Source organism: Octopus sinensis, linkage group LG17, assembly GCF_006345805.1.
Source record: "Octopus sinensis linkage group LG17, ASM634580v1, whole genome shotgun sequence".
Taxonomy (NCBI): Eukaryota; Metazoa; Mollusca; class Cephalopoda; order Octopoda; family Octopodidae; genus Octopus; species Octopus sinensis.
Window position 1 is genome coordinate 57,235,904 of NC_043013.1, and position 14,180 is coordinate 57,250,083.

The window sequence follows — 14,180 nt, forward strand, 5'->3', positions numbered from 1 at the left end:
ACACTAACCTATCAACCTCTAACTCTTCCCTATTCATTCCCCTCTATTCAATTTTATGCACCTCTGCATACCGCTATACTCCCCCTCCAGCACCAACCAATTCCCTTGTCCCACTAACCACTGCTATATCGATTACCAACTCACACCCACTGTAACCACCCCTTCTATCTTCTCTCATACCCCTGTACATACCTTAGTAATCTCCCTTAGGCACTGAACCAGTCAACTTATTTCCCTCAAATAATGGCCATTCCCTTCCTCACTATCTCAACCATTAATTCTATACCCTTCATACAAACTAACGCAATAGACTACCATTCACAAGCTACTTACAACACCCTCCTCTCTTCCTCCTACCAGCCTCCATATTAACCCCTCATTCTTGAAATTTATTCTCTTCTCTCACTATTCCCTAACTGAATTCCCCCCTGTAATACACTTAGCTCTCCACAAAATCATCTACCTTTGAATTTCTTCCTTTTAACACCTTAAATGTAAGATCACTTCCCTGAAAACTGAGGCTCGTCTCATCCTACGATGGAATCGATCAATAAACATTATTTTGGACCCCAGAAACAGTTGTTGGATTTGTTATACTCCGACTCCTTTAATTCTCACTATCATTTGTATTCTGCGTAAAGCGGAACCTTTTGTATGTAAATATATATACAGGTTTTGTATTTCATGTGTTAAATATACTTTATATATTGATCTGTCTCACTTGGTTATCCCTACATTTACTTATATATATATATATATCAGCCAAACATATACCACGACAACAATACCAACAATTAATACCAACATTTATATACCACGACAACATTTCAGATGTTACCATATTAATGCCAATACACTCGACTGAAACGCCGAAACGCTAACAGCACGAGAACGGTGAAGAAGTTTCAATAAATTAGTAATGCAATACTAGAGTATTGCTTTCCAGTAAAGAATAGCCCGTGAGGGAAAAATATACAAAGAAGTAAATATATAGGCGTAGGAGTGGCTGTGTGGTAAGTAGCTTGCTAACCAACCACATGGTCCCGGGTTCAGTCCCACTGCGTGGCATCTTGGGCAAGTGTCTTCTACTATAGCCCCGGGCCGACCAATGCCTTGTGAGTGGATTTGGTAGACGGAAACTGAAAGAAGCCTGTCGTATATATGTATATATATATATATGTATGTATGTGTGTGTTTGTGTGTCTGCTGTGTTTGTCCCACTAGCATTGCTTGACAACCGATGCTGGTGTGTTTACGTCCCCGTAACTTAGCGGTTCGGCAAAAGAGACCGATAGATTAAGTACTGGGCTTACAAAGAATAAGTCCCGGGGTCGAGTTGCTCGACTAAAGGCGGTGCTCCAGCATGGCCGCAGTCAAAATGACTGAAACAAGTAAAAGAAAAGAAGTAAATATATGGCACAACGAAGTACCGATATTTACTGGAAATAACGAACGTAATAATACGACGCTAATGTATAGCTTCACCGCGTATGTACTAGCAAAAATGCGTGAGTGCAACAAACTAGAAAAAATTGTCTTACCTCCAGGGAGAACATCTGAAAGATGAAATACCTAGAAAAGGATAATGTGGGACCGGCGCCGGTTTCAGATTTTTCAAGATATGTCTGCACCCATAAAATTGATCTATCTTCGTCGGCATTAATGTGGTAACATCTGAAATGTTGTCGTGGTATATGTTTGGCTGATGAAGATAGATCAAGTATATGGGTGCAGACATATCTTGAAAAATCTGAAACCGGCTCCGGTCCCACATTATCCTTTTCTAGGTGTTTCATCTTTCAGATGTTCTCCCTGGAGGTGAGACAATTTTTTCTAGTTTGTTGCACTCACGCATTTTTGCTAGTACATACGCGGTGAAGCTATACATTAGCGTCGTATTATTACGTTCGCTATTTCCAGTAAATATCGGTACTTCGTGTGCCATATATTTACTTCTTTGTATATATATATATATATATATATATATAATATATATATATATATATATATATATATATATATATACATATATAATACATACATGCAAACACAAACACATATATGTAGTTATGCTTGTATGTTTGTATATACTTGTGGTGTGCTTTTTTCAATTTCCGTCTCTCATCATTGTTTGACCGTGGTCGAGACAATGGAATTTACCATGTTACACCAGACTTCACGGACCATCATAGCATTACGGATAGCATTATGGAGGTCCTGTTGCTGGATGTCTGTATCCCTGGAGATTACATCAGGGTAGGAGATTCTGCGTCCTCTGGTATCGCGAGCAGATGGCTTCCAGAAGAGAAGAGTAGAAATTACCTCGTTTTCAGCTCTACAACAATGTCCAGCAAACAAGAGATGATACAGGTGATAATTTCCCATATATCTGTACTTTCATTGAATGATTTCCGTCTACCAGATCTACACACAAGGTTTTGGAAAATCTGAGACTATATTCCATATGTTATAGCTATTGTTTACCATAATTGCACAAGAAGTACAGTAGAATCACGTGAAGGCTAATAAAAATTACACCGTTTTAGCACAGATTCCCCGCACTAATTACCATTAAGAACGGACATGAAATAAATAACTTCGAAAGGTCGAAGGCTTTTTTAGAAGCAGGTATTGGGTGTTGCAAATGCATATTACTGTAAGAGCAGGTTGGGTAAATTTGAGCGAAATATTTTTTGATGAAAAAAAAAAAAGGATTTTCTCTCTAATGCGAAATGCAGATCGCATTACATTTGTATTTGAATTGTTTTGCTGCATAGAATTGAAACATGAACATTGGATGTGTGGAAAGCGAAACAAATGATGGTAGCATGCTCGGCTGGATGTGCAGTGTTTGTGTCCGTGAATAACACAATACAAATTTCTTTTAAATCACATACTAATTGCCTGAAATAATTTTGCCAACGTTTGTGTCTCTTCGTATTCATGTACTTGTATCGAAGTATACTTACATATGTATACACACGCACCCGCACGTACACCCACCTACACAAACATGGGTACAAATAGACACGGGTGCGCACGTGCACACACTTGTGTGTGTGTGTGTGTGTCACAATAATTTGCGGTAGTTTTTACACCGAAAACAAGTATTTCGTGTTAATTCTTTATTCTTTACATTCTTTTATTTGTTTCAGTCATTTGACTGTGGCCATGCTGGAGCATCGCCTTTAGTCGAACAAATCGCCGCAGTACTTATTCTTTGTAAGCCTAGTACTTATTCTTTCGGTCACTTTTGCCGAACCGCTAAGTTTCGAGGACGTGAACACACCAACACCGGTTGTCAAGCAATGGTGGGGGGACAAACACAGACACACAAACATACTCACGCACATATATATATACGACGGGCTTCTTTCAGTTTCCGTCTACCAAATCCACTCAGAAGGCTTTGGTTGGCCTGGGGCTATAGTAAAAGACACTTGCCCAACGTGTCACGCAGTTGGAATGAACCCGGAAACATGTGGTTGGTAAGCAAGCTACTTACCACACAGCTACTCCTGCGCCTAAAAAACGATATCTTGGTCAACGGCCATGCTGGAGCATCGCCTTTAGTCGAACAAATTGACCCGAGGGTAGAGGGACAAACACAGACGCACAAATACATAAATACATATACACATACACACACATACATATATAAATGTATATATATATATATATATACATGACGGTCTTCTTTCAGTTTCCCTCTACAAAATCCACTCACAAAGCTTTGGCCGGCCTGAGGCTATAGTAGAAGACACTTGCCCAAGGTATCACGCAATGGGATTGAACTTCGAACCATGTGATTGGGAAGCAAGCTTCTTACCATACAGCCACTCATTCAAACCTTCTCCATTTGCAGTGAAACAGAGCTTGTAAGTGGTCCTCCTTCGACAAATCCCTCAGAGCAACGTAGCAGAGTTAGAGAGAGAGAGAGAGGTGGGGAGAGAGAGAGGGCAAGGGTGAGAGGGAGAGAGTGTTGTTAGATAGATAGATAGATAGATAGATAGATAGATAGATAGATAGATAGATAGATAGATAGATAGATAGATAGATAGATAGATATTTGAATATAGTTTAATTGTCTCTCGTAAGCCCAGTTGACCAAGTAGCTGTAACTAGAAAGCATTAAGTTTACAGAATGAGGTATTTTTGTTTTCTAACGGCAATGGGAACCGCAATGCTGTTGGTTAGGGGTTTATTACAATATATCCCGATGGCGACATAAGTTGCTGAAGTACAAAAATAACAAATACACACTCACATGCATCCATTCTACTGTCTCTCTCTCTCCCTCTCTCTCTCATCTTTCTCTCTCTCATCTCTCTCTCTCTCACCCCTCTCTCCCTCTCTCTCTCTCTCTCTCTGATCTCTCCCCCCACTCTCTCTCTCTCTCTGATCTCTTCAGGCTTCGACACTCGATATTCTGTCGTTCGAGCACATAAGCTCTCTGTTCATTTAATTAATGGCTCAGTATTCCACAAACACACACAACATCAGTTAATCTTCCAGCAAAATATTCAGTGACTAATTCAATGAATGGGTAGTTTATTTGATCGAACAGGCTTCTGTACCGTTTCCCCTCTACCAAATTCCACTCACAAAACATTTGTTAACCCAAAGTTATTACTGGAATCACTTTCCCGATGTGCTGTACTACACAATAGAACGTGAAACCGCGTAGTTACAAATTAAGGCCTTAACTGCAGAACTAAGCTGATGCTTGATTACGCAGCCACTTACGTCTCCGTTAGTATCAGCCCTGATCTAACAGACCTATGATAAAAGACGTTCCAGGTATGACCTTCCTTACGAGATCGGGAAAAAAACTTGACTGATAGTTTTAGCTAGTTTTACTTACTCAAAACTCAAATAAAATATCTCAATCTTTGTATAAAATCTGAAAGAGCTGACGAAAATTAAAAAGGAAAACATTCCTGATATTTTGGTAAAGAAAATTGGTATCATTCTAATGGTAGAACAATATTGCGTGCCATTAAAACTGGCCAATTCTGGCAAAGAAAGCCATAAAAATCATTTTTGTCGCAGAAGAAACGATCGCAACATGTAGATTAAAGTGTTAAAAGATGTTTTAACACTCAAAAGGAAGAATGGAAAATGTGGAATTGATTGCAAATTTTGAACTCAAGAATAGGCACTTTGTATAGAAATCCTGCACCCTTAAGGGCTATAACCAGCAAGCGCTGCTAATATTTTGGTATCTCACCAAAAAGCATGGCTGACAAATACAATTTTTGAAGATTGATTTTTAACCAATTTTATGGTTGTTCTTAGAAAAATGCGTAACTTAATTTAATTGGTTATCTGTGTGTAATGGGCTCGACTTCATTAGAATTAGCCACAACTAAATTTCAACAGCGAAGCCAGCATCAGTAGCAACAACAATTGCTGTTTGGTCGTGGTGATGGTGACCACATCAATAACAATAACTAACATTGTATGATGAAAGATAGGGCATATTATTTCTTTGTTCAACAATACATGACATCACTTCATACTTTGTGAAATTTGCTCAATCTCAGGTTGACTGAGAGCATTTTAATTCAACTTTCAAATCAATGCATTTCTTTGGCAGTCAGAGAACATTGGAAGATTAAAGCAATTTTCAGTTGTAAAGTGGAATTTAGATATTACATTTTTACGAAGAAACACTTGTTCGGTTTTCCTGCATTCCAATGTTTTATTGAAGTTAAAAGTCATTTCTAGAACTTGATTTTCTCACAACCTCGTTATCGTACAAAAGACACTTCGTTTCCAGTTTTCAATGCAAACAAATGAACCAATGAAGAAGGATGAACCGACTCAGTCATCCCACAACAAAGCTCCGAAAGGAAATACGAAAACAAGCGGAGTCAACGAGCAGTAACAACAGAGTGGCTCAATTTTCGCAAGTTTTAGTATGTTCATAACACATACACACACACACACATGTATATGCGTGTTTGCATATATATACATATATATACATATATATATATATATATATATATATATATATATTATATATATATATATATATATATATAATATATATATATATATATATATGAGTAGTTGAATGAATTATCTTGTTATGGATAATTCGGTTAACCGATACCTGGGTAGCAAATTCACATCAGAGAAGACACGTTTGAAGTTACGTGCTTTCGTGTGGAAATTTGTATGTTTTTTTTTAAATTATAAATATATGAAAGAATGGAGTTGAACGACGAATTAACAAAATTCCTTTATTTTCGACATATGTTTCGAAGGCTGCATATTCCTAATTGCGAAGGAATAAGGAGTATATTATGCCGCTTTCTCACCAGGAAAAGCAAGGAACTTATGTCAACATCAAGACGCACAAAAAACTTTTCGATGACTGCTCACACGGAGCCCATAGCGATAATGAGTGTCTCTTTAAAAACTTCCTTTATAAGGAGTGACGTCAAAATGGTTGGATGAAGAAGAATCTAGAAGGTTCTAAAGGTTCAAGGGTTCAAACGAAGTAGGAGAAGAGAGGCATAAGAATAGGAAGGTGAAAGGGTGCAGTTCAAATGAATGGGGAATTTTCTTTTGTGAATGAGTGTCTGTGTGTGTGACTGTATATAACGGCATTAATGTGTGTGTGTATGTGTGTGCGTGATTGTGTTTGTGGATGGGTGGGTGTCAGAAAACAGACAGTGTTGAGGTGAACGGTTTGTGTCTCTGTGTTTAAATGTGCTTACTATAGATAGAGTGAAAGAGAGAGAGAGAAAGAGGAGGGAGAGGTATAGGGACAAAGGTAACTGGATTGAGTAGTAGTTCTTTGAAAGTATAACAAGAATTTTTTGACTATGGGGGTGAAATATATAAAAAAAGAGTTATATTAATTAAAATTCAAGGGGCTATCTACGCTTGCAACCCTTCTGCTCATGTGGCAGGGCTTCATTTTTCTCCAGAAGTCCGTGCCTAAAAGAGTTGTATCTATCTATCTATCAATCTATCTTTTCGCCTTCCTTCTTGAATATTCGTGGGTAAAAGGGACATGCAACATCAACTATACTGCATATGTGGTGCACCTTGTCCACAACCATTAGGTCCGGTCTGTTATGCTCTAGCACTCGATCTAATTGGATTGGGAAATCGCAGAGGATTTCGCAACTCACCGACTCCGCCACTCTCTGCGCTTTGTGCTGTTACAACGTCTTGCCTATATCTAGCCCTCACTCTTCACACAGTCTCCAATGTAGCACTTCCGCTACCTGATCGTGGCGCCAGAACTTGTGGTTTTGGGAAAGTCTAGGGCATTTGTTCGTGATATGGACAATGATTTCACCCACTCTACTGCAGAAGCAGCACAACGGAGACTTTTGCTCATTCTTCTTCTTCTTCTTCTTCTTCTTCTTCTTCTTCTTCTTCTTCTCTTCTTTCTTCTTCTTCTTCTTCTCTTCTTCTTCTCTTCTTCTTCTTCTTCTTCTTCTTCTTCTTCTTCTTCTTCTCTTCTTCTTCTTCTTCTTCTTCTTCTTCTCTCTTCTTCTCTTCTTCTTCTTTTCTTCTTCTTCTTCTTCTTCTTCTTCTTCTTCTTCTTCTTCTTCTTTTCTTCTTCTTCTCTCTTCTTCTCTTCTTCTTCTCTTCTTTCTTCTTTTCTTCTTCTTCTTCTTCTTCTTCTTCTTCTTCTTCTTCTTCTTCTTCTTCTTCTTCTTCTTCTTCTCTTCTTTCTTCTTCTTCTTCTTCTTCTTCTTCTTCTTCTTCTTCTTCTTCTTCTTTTCTTCTTCTTCTTCTTCTCTTCTTCTTCTTCTTCTTCTTCTTCTCTTCTTCTTCTTCGTTTTGTTATTTATTATTATTATTATTATTATTATTATTATTATTATTATGTGAGAGAGCAGTTCATACCATCAAAGTGACAATGGGGTAAAATATACGAAGCCCAATATACCCATCATGACTACCCGTCTAATAAAGGTACACCAGGCACATGCATCACAACCATATGTGCGCGACATGGTGATCTCATATCAAGATAAACAGCACATGACCTTGCAGGTGGAGCCCAGTTAGAATTTTCTTCAGGTTGAGTAGCCCATCCCGCTCAAACGGTCCCTGAATAAGGGTTGTTTAAGGATGTTGAAAGAACCACCATGTTTCCAGAGGTGAACTATTCAAACCCCAAAGAATCCCTCTCAAACATGGCTATGATGCTCCCCCACTACTTCTGCTCGTGATCAGAGATGCACATATCGTCAGCCACTAAGGGACATGCTCAACTGGTTAAAGTGAAACAACTGACAGGCAAATCTGTGGTATTGAGCAGAATATTTGCTGTAGCCCATCTTTTATACCAAGACAAAACAATGTACATGATAACACTTCCAATCAGTTAAGATCAGAAGCCATGAGAGCCACTGCCTGGTACTGCATCAGGGCATTTATTATTATTATTATTATTATTATTAATATTATGATTATTATTATTATTCAGTAGTTTTCTTTTTATAGCGTGCTTTCACTTCACTACCGAGCTCAGCTCTGTGTGCCTTGGGTATGTGCTGTGATTTGTTGTGATGCTCTGATGGTTATTGTATGGAAAGTGTTCTGCGTAGGATTTGTGCATTGCCTAGTAGTGCAACTTTCTATATGCTATATGTGTTTGTAAGTCCTGGTGTTTTTGTTATGTATTTGTCTGAATATTTTTTATCATGCCTAATGCACCTACTATGATAGGAATTGTTTCTGTTTTTAGATTCTACATTCTGGTTACCTCTATTTTCAGGTCTTTGTATTTTGAAAGTTTCTCCATTTCTTTTAGAGACACGTTGTCATATGCTGGTATTGATACATCAATTAGAAAGCATTTTTCTTCTTCATGATCTCTAACAACTATATCTGGTCTGTTGGCCTTAATTTCTCTATCTGTGTGTATCGGCATATCCCAGAGTATGGTTGCTTTCTCGTTTTCTGTGACCTTTTGTGGTGTGTGCCTATACCATCTTTTTTCTGTTGTTATTCCATAATGTTGGCATAGCTTCCAGTGTATGTAGGTTCCAACTCTGTCATGTCTGTGAATATATTCCTTCTTAGCCAGGACTGGGCAGCTAGAGATAATATGATTTATTGTTTCTTGTCCATCTCCACATATTCTGCAGTTACTTGTAATATTTCTTTTCATGACATGTTTTTGGTAATTTCTGGTGGGGAGGCTTTGGTCTTGTGCTGCAATTAAAAATCCCTCTGTTTCTGCTTTGAGTCCTGAGCTTCTCAACCATTGCTGGGATTTTTCTTTGTCTATTTCTTTTGCGTTTAGTTTAGTCCAGTATTTACCATGAAGGGGCTTTTCTTGCCATCGTTTTATCATGGTTCGTTGCTGTTCTAGTTTTAGTTTGGATTTCATTTGTTTTATAGCTTTTGTTGTTTTTTCAGCATCATCTTCTTCTTCTTCGTCTTCTTCTTCTTCTTCTTCTTCGTCTTCGTCTTCTTCTTCTTCTTCTTCTTCTTCTTCTTCTTCTTCTTCTTCTTCTTCTTCTTCTTCTTCTTCTTCTTCTTCTTCTTCTTCTTCTTCTTCTTCTTCTTCTTCTTCATATTTATTAGGTGATATGATTTCTTGTTTATATTTGTAGCTTCCTTAAATACTGAGAACAGTTTTTTGTGTTGCTCGTGTTTTGCCGATATTTGTATCAGTTTTCCTCCCTTCTGAAGTAGATATTTTTGCAGTCCTATGGTGGTTATTTTATAGTAGTTTTCCAGCTGTATAAGGCCTCTACCACCTTCTATACGTTGTATATATAGCCTTTCTATGTCAGATTTTGGGTGATGCATCCTATATCCTGTCATTATTTTTCTTGTTTCCTATATATTGGTCAGTTCATTTAGTGTCCAGTTAAGGATATTGTAGCTGTAACTTATAACTGGGACGGCTAAAGTGTTAATACCTATTATCTTGTCTTTAGCATTGAGCTCTATTTTTAGTATTGATCTAACTCGTCTATAATATTCTTTTTTTATTTTCTCTTTCATTTGTGTCTTATCTAGTTCATGGATTCCTAAGTATTTGTAAGTTTGGCTTTGGTCTAATTTTTTTTATTTCATTGGTTTTATCTAGTGTGATGTTGCTACTCTTAACTAGTTTTCCTCTTTTCATGGTTACTTTGGCGCATTTTTCTAATCCAAATTTCATATCTATTTCTTTGGTAAATCCATGAACTGTTTTTAGTAGTGTTTCCAGGTGTTTGTCATTTGTAGCGTATAGTTTTAGGTCATCCATATATAAATGGTGGCTGATCGTTTTGCCGTAACATTTATATCCACATCCAGTTCTATTTAGCATATCAGATAGAGGTGACAGTGTCAAGCAGAAAAGGAGTGGAGAGAGCGTGTCTCCCTGGAATATTCCTCTTCTAATGGGGATGGCTTTGGTTTTCATGAGTCCCTCTTTTGTTTGGAGCTGTAGTACTGTTTGCCATTTATTCATAGTGTCCTATGTATTTTATAATTGTTGGTGCAACTTTGTTCATGGCTAGTGTTTCGAGGATCCATATGTGGGGGATGCTATCAAACGCCTTTTTGTAGTCAATCCAGGCCATACTGAGGCCTTTCTTCTTTCTGTGGCTGCCTTCAGTTATGGCTTTATTGATCATTAGTTGATCTTTACAGCCATATGAGCCTTTGCGGCATCCTTTCTCCTCTTCTGGAAACAGGTTGTTTTCGTCCAGGTGCTTGTTCAACCTTTGCAATATCACTGCAGTAAATGCCTTGTACATTGTAGGGAGACAGGTTATTGGTCTGTAGTTTTCTGGTTTTGCTGTCTCATTTGATTTGGGAATTAAGATGGTTTTCCGCTTTCTTGAGCCATTCAGGCATTGGCTCTGGCTCTGCTAGTACGTTGTTAAAGTTTTCAGCCAGCTTTTTGTGCATTCCTGTTAGATATTTCAACCAGAAGTTGAGGATCTTGTCATGCCCAGGTGCCTTGCAGTTGCTTAGTCTTTGCAGTGCCTGGGTGACCTCTTCAGTTGTTATGGGGGTTCAAAGTTGCTCAGATTCTGAGTTTGTTGTTTTAATACTCCTTTTTTTTTGGTTGTTCATTCGCCGACCATATGCCTTTCCAGAATTCTTCCACTTTTTCTGCCGTTGGTGCTGCAGTGATGTCTATTTTATTTTTGGCAAGTTCTTGGTAGAACTTTTGGGGGCTGGAGTTGAACTTTTTGTTTTGTTCAAAGAAACGTTGGCGTTTCTCATACCGGCGGATCCTTTGTGCTTTGGCAAGGATATCTTGCTTTAGCTTTTCTTTTATCTCAGGTAAATCTTTTTCTGTGATGGTATATTTGCGGAGTATTTTTGTTTTCTTTTTGTTGCTCAGTAGCGTTGATTGTCTACTGATTTCGTTAAGAATCGACAGATCTTTTCTCATTTTTTGTATATGTTTTTTGATGTTATTTATCCACAGGGTTTGCTTGGGTGGTGGTACTCCTGTTTGGATGTGTTTGAGGGAGTACCCAGCTTCTTTTGTGGCTGCAGTGACTGCTGCATATACAAAGTCATTTAGCTCAGTGATATCGCTTTTTGTTTCAGTGGCTATTAGTTCCGTGACGGCTAGTTTTATGCTGTTTATAATTGATGTTGTTGTTTTGTCTATTTTGATTTTTGGGAGGTATGGTCGGTGGTCCATTTTGAGATCTGTGTTTTTCAGTTCTTTAATTATTCTACTTTTTATAGTATCATAATCATTAGGCTCCCCTTCGTTGTTTCCAGGTTTTAGATTTGTGTCGCTTTCTTTCTCATCCTTATGTTTGTCTGTAGTGTTTTGGCTTGCTGCTTGCCGTGCATAATTATGCATCCTTACGGTCTGGGTTTGTTCTTTTTTGTTTACATCGTTTTTGTTTGAAATGTTACGTTTGTCTTCGTGTTTTATTATCTCAGTGTTCATATTATTTGGCATTGTTGCGTGGCTTCTATCTACATTTTCCTGATGTATTTTTTCTTTTAAATGTTCTATTTCTATTTCTGATATTTGATATTTTTTTGCGTTGAGAATGTATCTTCGTACGTTAGCTAGTTTATTAGTGTTCACTGCTGTATCCAAGTCTTTATTTATGTTATTTTTCTTCCATATTTTATATGTAAATGTTGTTGTGTTTTCGTTCTTTGGGTAGAACACTGCTGTAAAGTAAGCGTGTAGGATAGAAATGTATTCCTCACGTGTCCATTTATGCCTTTTGGGGTTTTTTTGCGGGACATGAGGAACAACGTCCGGCCCATTATTTTGACGGTCATCATTTTCGTAGGGTACCGGTCCGTTCATTTCTGTTGTCACATTGTTTTGCATGTGTAGTTTTTCATACTTTTTGTGTAACAAGTTTAAAGTACGCACTTTTCGATTGTTATTCTTTGGTTGAATAATATCGGTGTTATTTTATTTCTTCGTAGTTTTTTTTGTACATGGTGTTTGGGGTCGGGGATGATCTGGTGTTGATGGATTGTAATGTATCAAGCATGTTTACATGTGCTGTGTTAGAGGTGGAGATGATATCGAGTTAAAATACATCATTTCGTTTGGAAAATAGTATTACATTTCAATGAGTATTACTTACTCGGATATAGTCCAATCCTTTGTCAGTTCTTTTTTGGCTCCATGCGATGTCTTTGTTTCCGATGTTTGTGGATAGATTTCGGAGCATTGTTTTATCGCTCTCACATGTTAAACGTCCCCGGTGTTCTCTCGTTAAACCTTATTATTATTATTATTGTTATTATTATTATTATTTTTATTATTATTATTATTATTATTATTATTATTATTATTATTATTATTATTATTATTATTATTATTATCATTATTATTATCGTTATTGAGCGAGAGACCAACACATGCCATCACAGTGACAGTGCGGTACAAATATACGTAGCTCAATACACCCATCACACCTACCCGTCTGAAAGGGGTACACCATGCACATGCATCACAACCATATATGCGTGGGATGGGGATCTCATATCAGGATAAACTGCGCATAACCTTGCAGGTAAGTCCCACTTAGAATTTTCTTCGCGTCGAGTAGCCCATCCCACTCGAAAGGTCCTTGAATAGTTAAGGATCATGAACGAAAAGTCAATCACATATGATTGGCTAATGAAGAGGTGATTAGACTGGCGGTGCCCCAGCATGGCCACAGCCTAATAACTGAAACGCAGAAAAGAAAAGAAAGAATAAAAATGGGTGCGTGTGTGTGAGAGAGAGAGCATCACCTTGGGTATTTATTACTCTATTGTCTCTTCATAATTTTGTAATTTGAGAGAAACTTTGCTGTTTACTTCCAACAGATCGCGCGATCATGCTGAAGTTGTCTTCCTGGCTGCATACACAGATACCGTCCTGGGGAGCATAAGTTGTTCGACGCTGATGCAGTAAGTATCCCAGAAAGTATCCAAGTCTGTTAGAAACACGCTTCTTTCTCTTCTTAAGAACATTGTTGGTGAAGTATGAATTACTTCTCTCTTACTACTTTGTAGAGATTGTTCGCGTAAGTTGTGGAGTGAGGTACGATTTAGTGATTGTGTGATAAGTAGCAGAAGGAAGAACTGAGAGAGCTTCGGTTACATATATAGATATACATGCATAAGCTCTCTTATAGAAAGAATTATGGTGATGCTGACATCAATATCTGACTTTATGTTGCAATACCTTCCAGTAATGACATGCATCTCTTTGAACACATTCCTATAGAAAATTCAAATTCATGCCATGCTGAGCATCGTGGGAATCTATACATCAATATCACATGATTGGAAAGTGATAAAGCTTTGGTTAGCAAATCTTCAGGGCTTCAGCATCCTGTAATCTCATTATTATTTCAGACATGACGATAACATAAGCTAGGTCACTGTTATCAAGGGATATTCCTACAAACTGTCTGTGTGTGTGTGTGTGTGTGTGTGTGTGTGTAGCTGTATGTCACTGCATGGCTTTATAGCTCTGTATGTATATTTCTTATTTCTGTGTGAATGCGAGTGCGTTGTTAACCCGTCAATGTATCTACATCACTTTGTATAAGTATATATATAGAAATATATGCGTGTGTGTGTGTGTACATACATACAAACATGCATACATGCATATATACACATATAAACCTACATATATACGCTCACATTCACATATATACATGTTTACATTTTCCTTCATATACGACATATCTTTGTGTATT